The sequence below is a fragment of the Macrobrachium rosenbergii genome, chromosome 27 (assembly GCF_040412425.1).
Source record: "Macrobrachium rosenbergii isolate ZJJX-2024 chromosome 27, ASM4041242v1, whole genome shotgun sequence".
Taxonomy (NCBI): Eukaryota; Metazoa; Arthropoda; class Malacostraca; order Decapoda; family Palaemonidae; genus Macrobrachium; species Macrobrachium rosenbergii.
Genome location: NC_089767.1, coordinates 15,905,150 through 15,923,513, shown reverse-complemented (window position 1 = coordinate 15,923,513; position 18,364 = coordinate 15,905,150). Strand labels below are relative to the sequence as shown.

Below are 18,364 nucleotides of genomic sequence, written 5' to 3'. Positions count from 1 at the left end.
ATGCAACCTGTCCTGTTAGAGGAGCTGGATAAGCTACACAACTTGTTGAGCAGCCACCACAGGACCCAAGGAAAAGGTGTCCAAGGACTTGTGGGCAACATCCCAATGTAGAAAGAGGTGAAGTGGTCTGCTGGGACCACACGCCCGCCTTCAGCACCTGAGGAACTGACATATTCTTCTGGAATGCGAGGGACGGACCAATGCTGCAGACTTTGTGAGCTTTCGGCAGAAAGCGTACCAGTGTCATCTTCTCCAGCAGCAGGGTATGCTCTCCTAATCGTCTCACGAAGCCAAAAAGAGATTGTGTTCTTGGACATCTCTTTCTTTGTCGAGCTGCCAGTGCTAATGAAGAGTCGTCAACACTCGGGCCGGAGATGGCGAGTTCTCTTCAGATAGCGCCGCAGCAGTCTAACAGTTGGCTCATTACCAACAAAGCCCTCTAGGGAGGGGATCATGAAGGACTCAAACCTAGTGTCAGTGACCAATGGGTTCCGAGTCTTTGCTACAAAGTCTGGGATGAAATCAAGCGTAACTGATCCCCATCCCCTTGAGTGTTTAACATCAAAGGAAAGTTCGTGAAGTTCTCCTACTCACTTTGCTGATACCAGGACAAGCAGGAAGACGGTCTTGAGGGTCAGATTCCTGTCTGACGACTCTCGTAAAGGCTCATACGGTGCACGAATCGGGCTCCTTAGAACGAGAGTCACATCCCACGCAGGGGGCCTGAGATCTCTGGGTAGGCAAGACCTCTTGAAGCTTCTCATCAGTAGAGAAATCTTCAAAGAAGAGATGTCTACTCCTTTCAGCTGCAAGACTATGCTGGGTGTGGCTCTGTAGCCTTTCACAGCTGAAGTGGAGAGAAGCTTTCTCTGGTGAAGGAAGACGAGGAAGTCTGCCAACCTGCTGAACAGCAGCTCCAAACAGAGAGATACCCCATCTACGACACCAACCACAGAAGGTGGACCACTTTCCTGGTATACCACTGCAGAGGATCTTCTGAGGTATCCAGCCATCTCTGTTGCTGCGTGGAAGCGAAAAGCCTCTCACTCGCAAGAGATGCTGGATAACCGCCAGCCGTGAAGACACAGGGAATGCACTGCCTGGTGGAACTGCTCTGCGTGGGGTTGACACAGCAGGTTGGGCCAGGGGGAATCTCTCTCAGTGCCACGGAAAGAAGAGCTAGCAGGTCGGGATACCAAACAGCCTGGGGCCATTTGGGAGTCACCAGAATCATCCTCAGATTTGGGGTGATCATCACTTGACTGATCACCCTGCGAATCAGACAAAAAGGAGGAAAGGCGAAGCGCCGAGGATTGTCCCAAGGGTGTTGGATCGCATCCTCCATAACAGCCCATGGGTCTGGCACGACAGAACAGAAGACCTGGAGCTTTCTGTTGTGCCAGGTGGCGAACAGATCGATGGTTGACGCGCCCCACAGGTCGAACAGCCTTTCCACTACTGTCTGATGAATGGACCATTCTGTCCCTACCACCTGATTCTGGCGGCTGAGCTTGTCTGCCACAGCATTCCTCTTGCCTGGAATGTACCTGGCTGACAGCTCTACCGAGTGAGCCACGGCCCACTCGTGCACCTGCATCGTCAACTGATGAAGCTGAAGGGACACCAGACTGACCCCTTGTTTGTTGACATATGCCACTACCGTGGTGTTGTCGCTCATCAACACCACAGTGTGTCCCATCACTCAATCCTGAAACTCTTGGAGGACCAGGAAGGCAGCCTTGAGTCTCAGGATGTTGATGTGAAGTTGCTTGTTGTCTCAGTGCCACACTCCCGAAGTTAGCAACTCCTCCAGGTGTACGCCCCATCCCTCGGTCGATGCGTCAGAGAACAGAAGCATGTCCAGAGGGGGAGTATTAAGAGGTTCTTGTCGTCCATCCACCAGCGAAGGTCCTTTCTCACCTCCTCGGAAAGAGGGATGAGGAAGGACTGGGGGTCTTGGGACTGGGACCAGTGCTCCTTCAGTCTCCACTGCAGTGACCAAGGTGAAGACGCCCATGAGGTACCAGCTTCTCCAAAGGCGACAGGTGACCGATGACGACTTGCCATTGCCAAGCTGCTGCTCCTGCCAAGACAGGAACAGCTGTGCTGCCTTCCTGAACCTGCAGATAGGAGAGTCCGAGGGAAAGACTTTCGAAGTCCGGGATGAATCTATCAGCATGCCCAGGTACTTTATCCTCTGCTCGAGGGGTGAGATCCACTTCTCCAGAAGGACAATCCCTGAAGATCTCCTGCAAAACTCGCTGATGCCATCCCTGTCCTGTAGCAACTGATGGTCAGAGCTTGCCAGGACTAGCCAGTCGTCGAGATACCTCAGAAGATGTAGGTCCCTTAAAACGTGGAGTCACAGCTGACACGAGGGAGCCTGGGATCCCTGGGTGAACACCTGGGGAGCGGTCATCAGTAAAGAAATCCTGAAAAGAAGAGATATCTACCCCCTTCAGCTGCAAGAATGCTGGAGGTACTTGTGAGAGGATGGATGCTGAAATGGAAAGACGCATCCTTCAGGTGAAGAATAAGCATGAAGTCGTTCTGCTGAATGGAGGCCAGCAGAGTTTGCGCTGTTGACACCAAACAGAAGTCTGGCCCACTTTCCCGGTTCCACTGCAGAGGACTATGGGGGTCTCCATCCATCTGAGGCTTTCTCTACGAGAAAGACACGGCTCTAAAGCCAGGAGATGCTGGTCCGCCGACTCTACAGCACCCTGGGCTCAGCCTGGTGGCACTTCTTGCTGTAGTGTGGTGTCCAGCAGGCAAACCAGGGAGGAATCTCTCTGGAGATGGACCACGGAAAGAAGAGGGGAGGTCGGGATACCAAACAGCCTGGGGCCATTTGGGAGTCACAGAATCATCCTCAGATTTGGGGTCCATGTCACTGACTGAGTCACCCAATGGCGAATCAGGCACAAAAAGGAGGAACAGGCGTAAACGTCGTTTCCCCGGGTCTTCTTATCGCATCCCCATAACCGGCATTCTGGAAAGGGGGCTGAACAGAAGACCTGAGGGACCCCTGTTGTGTCGAGGGAAGAACAGGTGTATGACTGGATGCCCCCACAGATCGAACAACTGGGACTTCTTATGGGCGTGAAGGGCCACTGTGTCCCTATCACCTGATTCTGGCGCAGTGAGCTTGTCTGTCACCCAGAGGTCTTGCCACTGTCTGGTGGACAGCTGTCACTGTCATCAGAACCCGCTTGTCCACCTGCATTGTCAAGCTCTCTGAAGAGGAGGATCCCAGGCCCCTTGTTCATTCTGCAGGGCGATAGCTGGCTCGGGTGTTACAGACCTCATCAACACCACAGAGTGATTACTTGATCCTGAAACGCTTGTAGGGCCAGGAAGGTTCGCCTTGAGGTTTGCAGGATGTTGATGTGGAGATTGCTTGTCACCCTCAGTGCCACAGTCTCCCAAAGTTAGCAAGTCCTCCCCAGGTACAATAGCCATCCTCGGTCGCATACGTCCGATACAGAAGGACCACAGTTCAAGCCAGGAGACTATTAAGAAGGCCGCCATGGCGGTAGGTCCAGGGTTGCACTTCTTGCTGAAAGAGGGGATGCTCTCTGACAGTCAATTGCTGACTGGGACAGACCCGGATCAGTCACCACTGCAGTGACAGGAAGGTCAGATGTCCATGAGTCAGTAACAGCCTCCTGACAACTGCCATTGTCAAGCTGCTGCTCCTGTCAAGGCAGAGGAGGAGCTCTGAAGCTTGTCCTGAACCTGCTGAACAAGCGAACTGTCTTGCCCAGACACAAGACTTGCTATAAGGTCTGGGATGAAATCGGACCACAGCATCCCCATCCCCTTGGGTTTCCCTCTTGGAAAGTCAGAAGGATTCCAGGTGCGACGGACGATCCACAGACGAGGCCGTGAGATCCCCTGGGCAAGAGGTCATTGTGCTCCCATCAGTAGAGATCTTGAAAGAAGAGATATCTACCCCCTTAAAAAGACTCTGTATTTCGGGGGTGTCCGCATCTTACAGGGCAGAGGACCTCTCTTGGTGAAGAAAGACCAGAGTGCAGTCCTGCTGAACTAGCAGCTCCAACCAGAGAGGAGAACCTCGGCAGACCCCAGTGGACCTTCCTGAACCACCCTGGTAGATACTGGTCAAGCAGAGGACTGCCAGGTTTCCAGCCATCTCCGGTTGAACTCTCTGAGGAGAACACCCCAGAGTTCCTCCTCAGGAGATGCTAGATAACCGCCCCTGGAAGAAACAGGGGAGGGCAGCCTGGTGGACTGGCGTGGGAAGAGGAGGAATCGCTCCCACTGGCCTACTGGAAAGAACCAGCAGAGGCAGTGGGGATATCAAACAGCCTGGGGCGGTGATCACCGATCCTCAGGGTCAGGGAGGCTGCTTGACTGAGCACCAGGCCATCAGCAATCTGGAGGAAGGCGGACATCGAGCCGTTGTCCCACGGGTGTTGGATCTCGCCTCCCCCGAGCCAGGCTGGCTGGGCGAACAGAAGGCCAGGGACTGGGAGGAGTCGAACAGCGTGGCTGGCTGGCCCCACAGCTTGCGCAACCTCGCCCCATGTCTTCTTGAAGGCCCAGCCTCTCCCGGAAGATGAGCAGCTGACCTCTTCTCCACCTCTCCTTGCGTTTGGCCCACCTGGCTGACAGATCTATCCCAGTGGACCAGAACCTGACTTGGCACCATTGTCAACTGAGTGCCAGCAGGAAGAGTTGGAGCACCTTGCGTATTGCCGCTGGCTGGTGTTGTCGCCATCAACACCACTGGTTATGAATCAAACCTCGGTTAATCAGGTTTCTCCCATATCAGAGAAATGGACCTGGAAAGACTGGCAGAAGCAGAGACAACAACGGGGAAAGGAGCAACAACAAAACCAGCAAAATAACCTTAAAACTAGTTTATTTAACATTACGTAATGTACATATTTCTTAGTCAAGTCTGGGTAAGTGCAGGCCTTGGTCTACCACATCACACAACCAAAGAGTGCCACTAACAAAGAGGTAGCAAAATTAGTTCCCTTAAATAAAACAGGATCGGGAAGCAAAAGAGTCCCAAATACCCTGTGGAAAAGTGAACAACATTAGAGTTACATCAAACAAGGCTTCTTAGGGGAGGAGACAGCATACTTCTTCTTCAAGTGACATCAGTTAACATAAATAAGGAGATAACCAAAGAGGCAGCAAATACTGAGAAATCAGACGCGATGATAAATAATAATCCGAAGATAAATACCAATTCACGTAACAACAATCCTTCCTAGCAGGAGGGGACTGCAGCACAAGGCACATCCAAGGCAGAGACATCTACCCAGAGCTCAAGAGCCAGCATTTGCCAGAGGTGACCATCAAAGGTCAGCTGAAAGGCGTCGGCCATGAACAAAAGTGGGCGGGGCGGGAATGCAAGAGCCCCTCCTGCCCATGATGGATATTCAAACAGGCCACGAAACACAGGTTCGATGGGATGGGGACTGGAACAGACGTTGTCTCGGGCTGGAAAGCCTCCCTCCAGGAACAGAGGTCGTGGATCAAGCCAGGGTTCGAACGGGGCAGCGACAGTCAAATACGGGTATGGCCAACGTCACCATGTAAACACGTCCATGCTGCTGAATGCGGAGCCAGGAAGCCAGGTGATTACCCAAAGCGTGTGACTAACGTTCTGACTGACGAAAGCAACAGATGTAAACTATAAACAAAAGCTAAGCAAACCTAGAAATGGTGCAGGGTCATCAACAAGGGAACAATCGTTAGACAAAACAAGTGAGTCACAACTGGAGCGGTGGGCAGTGGAGCCAATCCCCTCCAGTGATGTGCCAGAAGGCCCAGGTTTCAGGAGGTTGAGCTTGGAATCAAAGCCTGGCTATCAGTGCCACAGACTTGCGAGTCGGGCAAGTCCTCCAGGTGAGGCCTCACCGCTCTGGAGAACAAAAACTCCCCTCCAGAACGGGAAGAGGTTCAGAGAGGATCCATCCAACTCTTCAGTCTAGGTCCCCTTCACTTCCTCCAAACGGGGATGAAAAGGGAGGGAGTCTCGAGACTGGGAGAGGAGCATTTTTGTCACCAAAATGACCAAAGGTGAGACTTCCATTTTAGACCAACTCAGTCCAATTGAAGGTGAATTGGAGCTATTCCTGAAGATCAGCTGCTGCTCTGCTGCCTTCCATTCTACTGAAACAAGCTCTTTGTGGGGAAGATTAATGATTTGTTAGGTTTCTCAGATGCCCAGGCACTTTAAATGCTTGGGGTGAGATCTTATTCTCCTAGATCTTAGCGCTGCTTTTGATACAGTGGCAAAATGAAGGTGTTAATAGAGGATATGACTGCTATTGGGATCGATGGGGATGACCTTAAATGGTTTAGATAACTCAATTTATCGAACAGATCTTTCAAGGTGAAGGTTAAAGATAGATATTCTGGGGAGTGGTAGAAAACAGAGTGTTCCTGAATTGGAAGACCGTCTTGGATAAAGTTCTTTTTAGTATTTATACAATCGAGTTGTCTTGGATATTTAAATTACATGGCGTTCAATGTAAATTTTTTGCTGATGACCAGTTCTATTTAATAGTAGATGACATTATTGAAAGATCAAGCTGTTATTGATAGACTCATGGCAGATGTTTCAAATGGATGCAAAAGAAAAAGCTGAAACTAAATGAAAATAAAACTGAATGTCTTCATTGTGAAACTAAATATTGGTTTAAGAAGGTTTGATTGGTTAACAGCATCTCCATCAATAAGGAGAATCCATTTTGTTAACTGATAACGGCAGTAAGATCTCTGGGGTAGTTGATGGTTCTTTGACATTTGATGAACATATTAACAATCAGGTTAGGACAGCAAATTATCATCTGAGGAATATGAGATCCATTAGAAAATATCTTAACGAAGATGCCACTAAGCTGCTAATTAGGGGTTTGGTAGTTAGTAGAGTAGACTATTGTAACTCGTTGTATTACAACTTACCTAATTATCGACTTAAGAAACTTCAAATGATTTTGAATAGAGCTGCTAGACTAATTGTTGGTATATCCCCACGAGAACATATTACTCCAACCTTAATTAAATTACACTGGTTACCAGTCAAAGCAAGGATTATTTTTAAACTTTGCGTCTTAACATATCAAGCTATTAGCAGGGAGAACCATTGTATCTTAAAGGTTGCCTGAAAAGATGCGTAGTTGGGCCAGGTGAGATGAGACGGTCGCCAGCATTTCCGTGATGATTTCATTGTCTTGATGAGCCTGGCAGCACCACTCTGGCGTGGAACTTTTAAACACTGTGCCCTAGATTGTATAATCAACCTCCAGTATCAGGATGCCAGGGAGAAAATATCTTTCAGTTCAAAAGCTATTGAAAACCCATTTATTTTCACTCAGCTATAATACTGAGACAAATGCAATTAACCCTCTTTACATTACAGGGGGGACTTTTAAACTTTTGTAATTTTTAACTAAAATATAAGTGATTTGAAATCCCGTCTGAACGCTTAATAGCGAAAGAAGGGATACTTGATAAACAAAGGAGAAGGGGAAAGCGTCAGACATAGACATAGACATGGGAGAAACAGGCCGAAGGATTAGCCACCACTGGAGTCATCGGGGCGTTTCCCTCAGAAGACTCCTTGGTGGGCTTCCAACAGTAATGTCCCCCTCGAACTTCCCCATTGCTCGGAGGACCAAAACAACACTCACTACAAGGGTCGTCGGCGTGAACACACACGCCCCTGCAAGATGTACAGAGGGCAAAGTCCAGGTCCACATCAACTCTAGACCTAAAAGAGTTACACTTTTTACCACCTACCCAAGGACACACGCTGGGGATAGGAAGGTTTGGATGGTTTCTCCATAACAAAGCAAAAAAAAAGGAAATTTCCCACCAATTAAGCAGAAAAGAAAGCTGTCAGGCAGAGAGCGGCGAAGAACAAGGTCCGTGCGCTACGACGGCCGAAAGCAAATTGGAATGTTTACATCCGGGCAGGCGGTACTCCCCCTCCCGGACAGTAGTTAACTGCCTAACCACCTTGTTTGAAGTTCAATGGCCGTTTCCAGCCTACACCTGAAAGTAATCCCTAATGTAAAGGACCGAGGGTTTGTATATTGTGTCGGAACAAATAGGCAGTTATAAGCATTTTTAGGGAGGAGTTAAGTATTCGCGGATTTTAGCTATTTTGTTTAGGTTCACACACCCAAAAATTATGGTGGTGGTTGTACAAGTCTGAGGAGATAACTCAACGATTCTGGTAAAAATGGTTTCGATGAAACAGTGAAAGTTAGCCAATAGCAGATTGATTCTTTTGCAGGTAGAAACGCACTTGATTTTCCAAGTCACAAGTCACGTGTCAGGATGATTGGATTTGCTTAAATATCCGAAGAAACAGCGGGCACTTAAGGCACATAAAGTCCGGGAGAAAAGAATTCCTGGCACTAGTATAAGTGACACAGGTTACCGCATATGAATATTATCTTGAGGCTTTAATGCACCTGGTATTCCCATGTTGCAAACCAAGTCTCTGAGAGACCCACGACATGGTTCCTGAGTCCGAAGACATGGGAGAGCACCAAGGTAAATGAAAGCGAAGACTACAAAATTGTTTCTCTTCTTCGACTTCTACACAAGACCATCACTGTCCTGGGACCCTTACACCATTCCTGTGCTGGAATGTGAAGGAAGAATGAGCACACACATACTCTCTCTTTCTCTCAGTCAACACACGGGTTCCATGAGAACCCAAGCAACAGCCGCCTCATGCCCATGGATGAATCAAAAAGAGCAATTGGCAACATACAGGGATATACTGCAAGCATTGCTAGTGAGAGAACCCTTACTCCCAGGCACTTGAGCTCTACAACATCTGAAAAAACTAAAACAATACAAATGTCACATAAAATTTCCCCCAAGAGAACGTACATTGTAGAGCAAACCACGTAAGCGAGGTGAAAAACCAGTTTAAGCCTGTTGCCTTAGCAATGTTAAAAGCAGCTTGACACATCATCAGCTAATAAAAGTTGTAGGGGTTTGCATATATCAGTATGAACCACTAAATCAGAATGCCAAATGAGTAAACTCAAAAGTAAAACAACGAGTTGCATGTGCATACATAACACGTTAGTATACTGTATTCATATGTATCATCAATATCTTCAGTACACTAAAACATAAACAAAGTCGAACTGCAGGCAGAGAGGTCGAAGGGATAGGCAAAACATCAATATCATCCCTTGAAGAATGGCCTACACTAGCAGAAGCCTGTTTTGCTTTTTTCCTTGGACCCCTAGCTGTAGCTTTTCTAATTCGGTCCCGTTTTCCATTTACTCTTTTCCCAGATACATTGGTCACAATTCAATTCAGGCAAACAAATTTGTTCCTAGGATACAACAAATGGTACAAGAAGACACTTCCTAACTATTTAACCCTCCAGTCTAGTTTGCAACCTTTTCAAGATTAATGCTGGATAAACTAGAGTCCGACATAATGGTAAAAAATAAATGAATAAGAAATCCATGAAGTATCCAAAATTCAAGCTAGGCTAGATAGCCTTGCTACCAAAATCAAAGCAAGGGTTACTTCACCAAAGTGCGATCTCCGACCACCGGTGAAAACAAGAGCTGCTAATAACTGTTGTTCAGTCATTAACCGCAGAATAGAATTGAGCTCTTAGCTAAGTTGTACCTATTCTTCCCCGATAGTGGGCAGGTCAACATACCTACACCTAAAACAAAAGAGTGCTCCAATTTCCAGAATTTTAAATTTTGAGCTGACTACAGAAGGTAGAAACTATAGCTATGTAATGGGGAAAGTTGCTTATATAAAACTGGCAAATTACTTTAAGTGGTGCAATTTGTTCACCTACACAAATACCAAACCTCAGTCTTTACATTTAGACTTACTTTTGGAGGAGGATTCTGTGCTAAATCTCTTAATTGACTGGTAATTTGGCTCACCTGAGTACTCTCTGCCTGGTCATGAAAGAGCAAAGAAAGGAGACCATACCTCTGATCTACTGAACAAGAGAGCTGTTCAGTCGTCGACTTCTGGGGATTTCAAATTAAAAGAATGTAATATCCTTGATTTGAAAAGGTTTGGATGGACCCACAGTGTCAGTGACTATAAAGCTAAGAATAACCAACTGGTTTGCTCATAGTCAGTCCCTCTCTCCCCTTGCTAGAGAGAAGGAAGAATTTGCATCTACTAATCCAAATGGAGCTAGATTACAGATAGGATACTCAGTCATCTAGATCACCTGCATGCACGCCCATCCAGCACATGAAGGCTCATTTACTGTTCCTCTGCCCATTGGAAGAGGAAGAAAGACAGGAGAAAGGGAGGAGGCCAGTCCCACACACACCTTCTCCTTGCAGTGAGATGCAACCTGTCCCTCAAGAGCTGGGTGAACTACATTACTTAATGCCCATCCACCATAGGATCCAACAAAGAGGAGTCCAAGACCTATGGGCAATGTCCCAAGGTAAAGGGAGATAAATGTGATCTGCATGATTACACTCAATCCTAGTACCTTTTGCCCAGGAAGCTGAATGAAATGGACAGACCAACACCATTTGGTACAAAAAGATCTGCAGGTTTGTAAACATACTATGTCCACCAGGAAGTTGCAGGGTACACTCATTTGATCATTTCACTAGTCAGAGACATGACAACTTAGACACCATTTCTCAGCCAACTCGAAGCTAACAAACTAGTCATTGGCATTAGGCTGAAAGTCTAGGCTTTACGGAGGCAGGGGGCGTCTTTAATGTCATTGGAACCACAGAACTGTCTGATCTGGAATGATTCATCTCACTGATCAGCTTTGAAAATAGAATGTAATGTTATTGATTTCCAGATGTAAATGGATACCAGAGATGTCTTGCTTTGTTCAAGGGTGCAAGAAGACAGAACAGAGCACCGCCAACTTCATTAAGTTGAGAAAAGAAGGACTATGGTCAAACTTCTTCAGAGGTTGAACGAATTTCCTGAAAACAAGGTGCCAAGATCAACTGTCCTTATCTCCTGAATTCAGTGAATGAATTGTTGTAATTACATCCATCTTGCTTAAGATATGTTTGGTTGGCCACTATAGTAAATTTTCTTCTGTCTACTCGTGTACCTGTACTGCAATATAGTAGATGGATCTTGAGACTCTTAAAAGTCTAAAAAGAATGTGCTTAAGTATAGGAGCCTGCCACCCTGGTCAATGTCTCAAAGAATGAAAAATTTCTGGAGGAGAGAGTTTAATCCTTAGCTACCTGTGGTGTCATTGCTATCAAAATCTAGGGCGGACCCTGAGACTCCTTAAACTGTCTTAAGATCCACACAACATTCTCTACCTCTCGGATTGTGGATCAAAAGAAAGTGGCAGCTCTTGGACATCTCCCACTCCTCACAGGGAGAGTGTAACTATATCAAGTCAAAAGAAATGGAGCTCCTAGACACCACTTCTTGACTGTGTAGGAACCAAAAACAAGTTGCCAGAACTTAGTTTGGAGGTGCTGTTGATCTCCTGATGAATCAGACAGAACAACAGGAAGTTGTAAGCCCAAGACTTGAATCATGGATGCAAAAGATGTCTCCTAGGAGCCAACAGCACCTGAAGTTTCTAGGAGGTCACTTATCCAAGTACAGTACTGACTAGTCCCAACGTTTCTAACCATGGATGCGAAACACTTCTAGACATCAGCAGAATCCAGTGCTCCAGATCACCTATCCAAGTACTGACCTGACCCAATAAATGTTAGCATCGCTGATCGGACGAGAAGCGATATTTTCAATGTGGCATGGTCGATGGCTGTTATACCCACAGTCCGTAAAGACAGAGCCGAATGGTAACAGCTTCGGAGCGTCGAGATTGAAGGACTAATTGACCGTCTTCCTACGTCGAACAATTTTTCGAAACATCAAGGTGTCGAGACCAACTGTCACTAACACTGACCCTAATGACCGAACTTATCTGTCATACATCCATCATCCTCGAATGTGTCTGGGTGACTGCTGTGCTGAGTGTATGAACCTTGATTACTGCGGTATCTGGCAAATCTCTGAAAGAGAAAGGCAGAACCGAGTAAAGGTTCGTTCCTAAGGGTTGAGCCAACTCAGGACTTACGAAACAGGAGATCCGAATTAGGACAAAGTCTTCTTCTTAGCACCAGAATTGCCCACAGATTGCCGCCTGGTGTAGGAAGACCCACCCCCGAACAGGATCAGTCTCCAGAAGGCAGGGTTCTCTCCAGGAATGGTTGTATTCGAGGAGAGAAAGCCTAAAAGTGAAGGATCGTGGATCCTTCAGGAGACTGTCTGGAGGAAACCAGGTGGTGTCCTCCAAGATCACCACCTCTCATTGCAGAAGAGAACACCCTTCATGGAAAGGAGAAGCAGAGAGAGAATCTAGTCCGGATAAAGCAGAGTTAGGACAACCTGCAGTCGGCAAGACCCCTCCATGGCAAGAAGAATTCGTACTCTGTCGAGGTGGGAGGAGGAGCTAGTGTCTCAACCTGAACGAACTCCTTGTCTGAAGAAAAGTATTCATCTGGTCGATGACCGCAAGCAAGGACAGCGGTGGCCCCCGAAACTCTCGGCCCCTTCGGGAACTGCAAGGGTTGTGAGTGATGAAGATTATTCATTGGGGGAGTCGCAGTCCTTTCCCAGGGATCCTCGTGCTGATGAATTGGCGCGGAGTTCTCTGAGAAACAAGGGCAATGGCAACTTCCTCTTCAAGTTGCGATTGCCTTCATGTTGCTTTGCCTTCCAAAGCATGAAACTCCTGTACCTATCCCCCTGGAGGGAGACCCTATCACATCCCAAGAAACCCTCCTCAGCTACCTGGTTGTACTACAAGACAATCGGGGGACCGACACTGAAAGCACGCCAGACAGCTGAACCCCAAAGAAAGACAAATTCATTGGAGCTCTCTCTGTCCGTCTCACATCTCTCTGAACAACCGAGAGGAAAAGAGAACAGGTGAGGAGAAAGAGTACCCATACCTGTCCTGCCAGTAAGACCAGCAGGAAAGGTGGATCGTGAGAGGTAATCAACAGAAGGAGATGATTGCCACACTGGGGAAGAAGAGCGCTTGTCCTGTGGCAAAACGCTTTCCTGGGAAGAGCAGAAAGTTCACTTGAACAGTGCCGGGAACCTGATTCGGAAAAGCTGAGCAGGGCCGAGCAAAGTCACACCAAACCGAGCTGATCATGCAAACGCGATCCAGACTGGGTGGTAAGCGGTGAACTGGGAGGCAAGCGGGGCGAGCCGAGCCAAGCCAGTCTCATGAACACGACCAGGGGCCGGGCGAGGGGAGCAGGCCGAGCCAGTCACTCAACACAATCAGAACTGGACAAAGCGGAACTCGTCTGCTGTGAGCTAGGGCTAATTTCCCAAACTCTAAACTCCTTCAAGGCCAAGGCCCCTCAAGAAGAAGGTTTAAAGGGGGAATTCTGTGTCTGCTATCCTGCATGCTCAAACCCAAAGGTTCAAGATATGAGGATGAAACCTGGCCAAGCAACTGAAGCAGCTGGCAGGCAGTATCGAGACACCTAGGCGTCTCAGGACTTTCCCTCGTCCTGTACCTCTCGCCAGGAGAGCGCTCATGATTCATAGAATTCAAGCAACCTACGTGACTCCCAAAAAATCGGGAGAGGCTGCTTTTGGTTTCCTAAGAAATCGAAAAGAGCCAGGCACAGAACCAGTCCTAGACGCAGATTTCTAAGACTGGCAGCGAGGGCACGGCTTCTCAAGTCTGGGCTCTTGCCGCCCCTGAAACACGAGACCCCAAAGGAGAATGCGAATCGGTTCCAGCTGCTTGGGCGGGAAGAGCCAACAAGAGAAAATTACCTCCCAGAAGAGAGACAGTCCCTTAGAAGTCCCAAAGGACTCCTGAAGGGAGCCTCTTCCCTGCTTCTTCTGGTGTTCGAACCGATAGGATTGAGTTGAGACACCAGGCTAGGAACCTGACCGAGCACTGGTAAGCAATCGGGGAGTGCTTGTAGTGCTGGCAGGAAGAGCCGTGACACCCGAGTTCCTCTGCCCTTTCTCTCGCTCTGTTCCTGGAGTACTCTCCAGACCAGATCAGGATACTCGATATTCCACAGAATCTCAAGTGCTTGGAGTGGCTCGCGAACGAGTGTCCAGAGCAGCACCCTTCTTAGAGGTGGAACCTCTAGGACTAGGAATGGAGCGCAAACTGAGGTCTGCGCATCTGCAGCTCCTGAAGCACAAAACCCAGTGGTATGTGGGATCGGTTCCCAAATCCGAAGGTCGGGAAGAGCCAATGAGACACCCACTGCCTCCTCGGAAGGAGGCAGTCCCTAGACACCCAAAAGGACTTCAAGGGGGAAGAAGCAGCCTCCCTTTCCTTTGGCCGGCGGAGGTCTATCCGGTTTCCTGGGACCCCCTTGAATCTTGGGAGATGAAGGGAAGAGGCAGCAGAAGACAAAATCGAAGATAAGCCGAAGAAGGGGGCGGTTACCTCTACAGGGCAACTTCCTTTACCTTCACTCCGACATCTTCTGCAGGATGGTGGACATAAAACATCATAACCTCCAGGGGAGCTAGGCAGGATCACAACGGAAGCAGCCTGGGACATGACCACCAGGAGAAGCAGCAGGTGCAATCAGGAAAGCCGATGCAGGAGCTACAGAAGCGGTTCGGAAGGCAGGAGCTACAGCAACGGCCAGGAACGCCACATAAATGTTACCAGCAGCAAACTGGAATGTTAACATCCGGACAGGCGGGTATTCCTGCATACCTGATGGTGGTTAATGCCTAACCACCTTGTTCAAGAGTTTAACAGCCGTGTCCAGTTTCACCGTAAGTAATTCCTAATGTAAAGGACCAATAGTTTGCATATCATATCGGAACAAATGGCTAGCTGGAGTCTTTTGAAATGGCTGGCTGGGGTCTTCCTGAACATTACTGATGCCTACATTAATTTATGTTAGGAAAGGCAACATTATGAAGTATCCCCTGAAGCTTAACTGCACTTGTTTTATGAATGAATATTTGTTGATTTATTTATTATTGATCATTCCTGTTGTTGCTCCCCAAAATAGCTGTTATAGGCCAATAGCCTAAGCTATATTAGTGTATGGAAACTAAAAGGAGTGGGTTATATAAAAACACAGCATAAAACATGAGATAGCACACGGTGTCCGAAAACATAGGCCTATGGTTCACGTTGACCTGTTTGGCGAGGAAATCAAGTATCATACTACCACCTACATAGGCCTATCTCAGCCTAAGGTTAAGCAACAGGGTAAGCAGATGGGTTGTAAACGATGCCAGTAACAGCCTACACAAACTGAATAATAATAGCCTAGCTACCATTGGCCTGTTGTCCATAAAAGCTACCATCCGCCTATTGCCTTGTCAATAAGAGCTACCATCGGCCTATTGTCACAACTCACCAACAAAATCGGGATTATCCTGCGGTTTTATCTTCTCTTGGACAGCCGACATTTCGAGGAAGGGTTTCCGATAATTGTGCAGACACTGAAGATTCTTTCGTATTGTAGTAGGGCACCCGCCTTGCTGACATAAACAGCTGACTGCCACACTGATCTCTTCTCTGAGGCGTCTTGCCCAGTGATCACTTGTCAAACCTCCAACGCTCGAGTGGAGCCATCATACCACTCCCATTGTACGGGCGTACATCAGTGATGCCGTTAGAATTATGCTGCATGTTAGCAAAGGACTGAAATTTTGAACCCCCCATTTTACAAGCTTCTAAATTAGAGGCCTACTGAATTATTCTGCATGTTATACACTTTGATATTCCACATTAAAATGATGAGTTATGACATCCCTATTTCTTTGCATCTGTAATGCATACGTAATGCACTGTTGTTTATATATATATATATATATATATATATATATATATATATATATATATATATATATATATATATATATATATATATATATATATATATATATATATATATATGTGTATATATATATATATATATATATATATATATATATATATATATATATATATATATATATATATGTGTGTGTGTGTGTGTGTGTGTGTGTGTGTGTGTGTGTGTGTGTGTGTGATTATAGTAATAACACATGATTGACTCATTGACTCATCACACATCACCACAGGATTTCCGACTTTATTTTCAAGCCATTACTGAAGGACTGATACATAGTGGTAGAAATCACAATCGCCCCTCCCCTTTTGACACCTCTCAGGTGTAGATTCGTAGTCTCCAACGGTTTTGTGAGTCTGTACTGTCCCTTGAGTTCCTTTAAGGTATCATTTCTATCTATTCTGCCATCTGGATACCAATATTCTTCTTAAAGCTTTGTTCTCAAATCGACAAGATCGTCTAGAATACTACTGTAGATAATGTCATTTTCATACCATGAGCCATTTTCGGACAGGTATAGATCGCACTAGACTTGTGCTTCAGTTTATTTCTATCCCAACTCTTAATCACTTTAATCACTGTTTGACTTGCCTTTTTTCAGTCTTTCACTATATTTCACCTCAAGGGAACCTGTACTGGTTGTCATTGTACACAAGTATTGGAAAGATCCAACCCCATTAACCCTTTCTCTACATAATGTTATTTCGTCATTTTGTGTATAATCTGTCTTCATTACTTCACTTCTCTTGAAGTTGATTTCCATTTCTCTAGATATATGATACATTCTCTTGAGCAAGCGTCGTAAATCTTGTGGTGTTTTGCTGATAAAAACAGCATCATCTCCATATTCTAAGTGTGTAGTTGCTATTTTTACTGATATTTTAACCTCCTTTACTATCTTCGGCCACTTTTTAAAAATTATTTACTGCAAATTCACTTGACAAGACCCCATCAACATGAACTTTGTATCTATTTCGTTCATGGGTTATTTCAGTTAGCTTCATATTTTTAATGGAACTCCTATAATGACGCCAGACCTTTCATTATTTTGGCCTGAGGACACTGTCAAATATCTTTGCGTAATCAACAAAATCAGTCAATAACATTTTCCGGAATTCTTCAACCCATCGATATCAGATTAGTATTTATTAGTTTTTATAATTTTTGCTCCAGCATTCTCTAGAGGGTATTCTATCACTTCTTTTGTCGCTATTTTCTCCTTAGAGCGTCTAATGTTGTGGAACAACAATTTCGTTGCAATCTTTCCTGTTGGACTCAGCACCACAAGCACAGAATTCTTTTGTTTGTTTTTAGAATTCTTAAGGAAAACAGAAAACTCCCGTTGGCTTGCATTTAATCATTTATTGTTCTTTGTGTCCCACAATGCTTATGCATTTCCACAAAATTAGTATTTGCATGAGTAATACAATAAGGATAGGTAAAGAATAGTTGGCAGCTAGATCAGATGAATAAAATTTAATTATACCCTTTATTATAATAACATGCATTACTTTATTATTCTTTATGCTTTATGATGCTCAAGTATTTAAAAAATCAAATAGGAACATAAGTAAATAAATATTGAGGATGGAAGAACTGGTAGGCGACATATAAGGTGAACAAAGATTACTTGGGAAATTTTTCAGTATATAATCAGTTATTATCACATTGTGCTTCACCTCAAACATGATTTTAGATATCTGATTCCTTGGAATTACTTCAATCTACTGTCAGTATATTTCAGAGAAGAGCTCTGATAACAGGGTAGCTTCCAAGAATGATGCAAGCCAGCAAACGCTCTGGTCATTTGTGAAATACTGCATTCCACTTAGAAGGGCATTTGGTGTGCATATTGCTGAAGAAACGGAATAAATGCTGCTTCCTCTATATGCGAAATTCTACATACCTACCACTTCTTACTCGGCCATAAGAGCAATTGAGCTGTACGCCAGCCTACACATACTGTAGCTCTTTCGTCTTATTGCCAGGCCATCACTTTAAACGTTCAGACATATTTACATGTGTATATTTATGTATAGCAATATACTCACATGTCTGTAGGTCTGTCCTTGTGCGTGTACGTATCTTGTCCCATTTTCTTTGAGATTTTAAACTAGTGCGTATACAGAGAAGCAACAAGAAGATTTTGCAGACTTCTAACAGTAGGTCATATTTTCCAGATATTGTAGGAACTAATCATTCCAAATTTACTCTTCATAAATATATTTATTTCTAAGGTTTTAACATTTCAAGAGGTTTCGTCGAGTAATATTGGTTTTTCATTAAGAGATGCAGATGCCTGCGTAGAATACCAAGGCTTCAGACCATTCTTTTCTACCGACGTGGAAATTTGAGAAACAGAATGGAATGAAGGCTCAAATCACACAGATATTGTTTTACCCCATTTACTTTGTAACAGGTCGGAAGAAATAATAATTTGCTAGAAAACTATTAAAGAGATCAGCCACATAACCATCTGTCCGTCCCGGAAATCTGAATGAAAAGTAGAT

General features: G+C 45.7%; 1 protein-coding gene and 1 long non-coding RNA gene across 2 annotated transcripts in view; both read right to left on the bottom strand.

Moving 5' to 3' along the window:
* Positions 1-15,540, bottom strand: part of LOC136853431 (gastrula zinc finger protein XlCGF57.1-like) — a 46,933-nt gene extending 31,393 nt beyond the window's left edge. The window contains exon 1 of the mRNA XM_067128990.1: positions 15,378-15,540. The gene's annotated coding sequence lies outside the window, so the exon portion shown is untranslated. The remainder of the gene's footprint in view (positions 1-15,377) is intronic.
* A 1,661-nt stretch (positions 15,541-17,201) lies between these two features.
* The window catches only part of LOC136853254 (uncharacterized), an 8,445-nt gene continuing 7,282 nt past the window's right edge, over positions 17,202-18,364 (bottom strand). The window contains exon 3 of the long non-coding RNA XR_010857397.1: positions 17,202-18,364. This exon is cut by the window's right edge and continues 317 nt beyond it. This is a non-coding gene — a long non-coding RNA (uncharacterized lncRNA).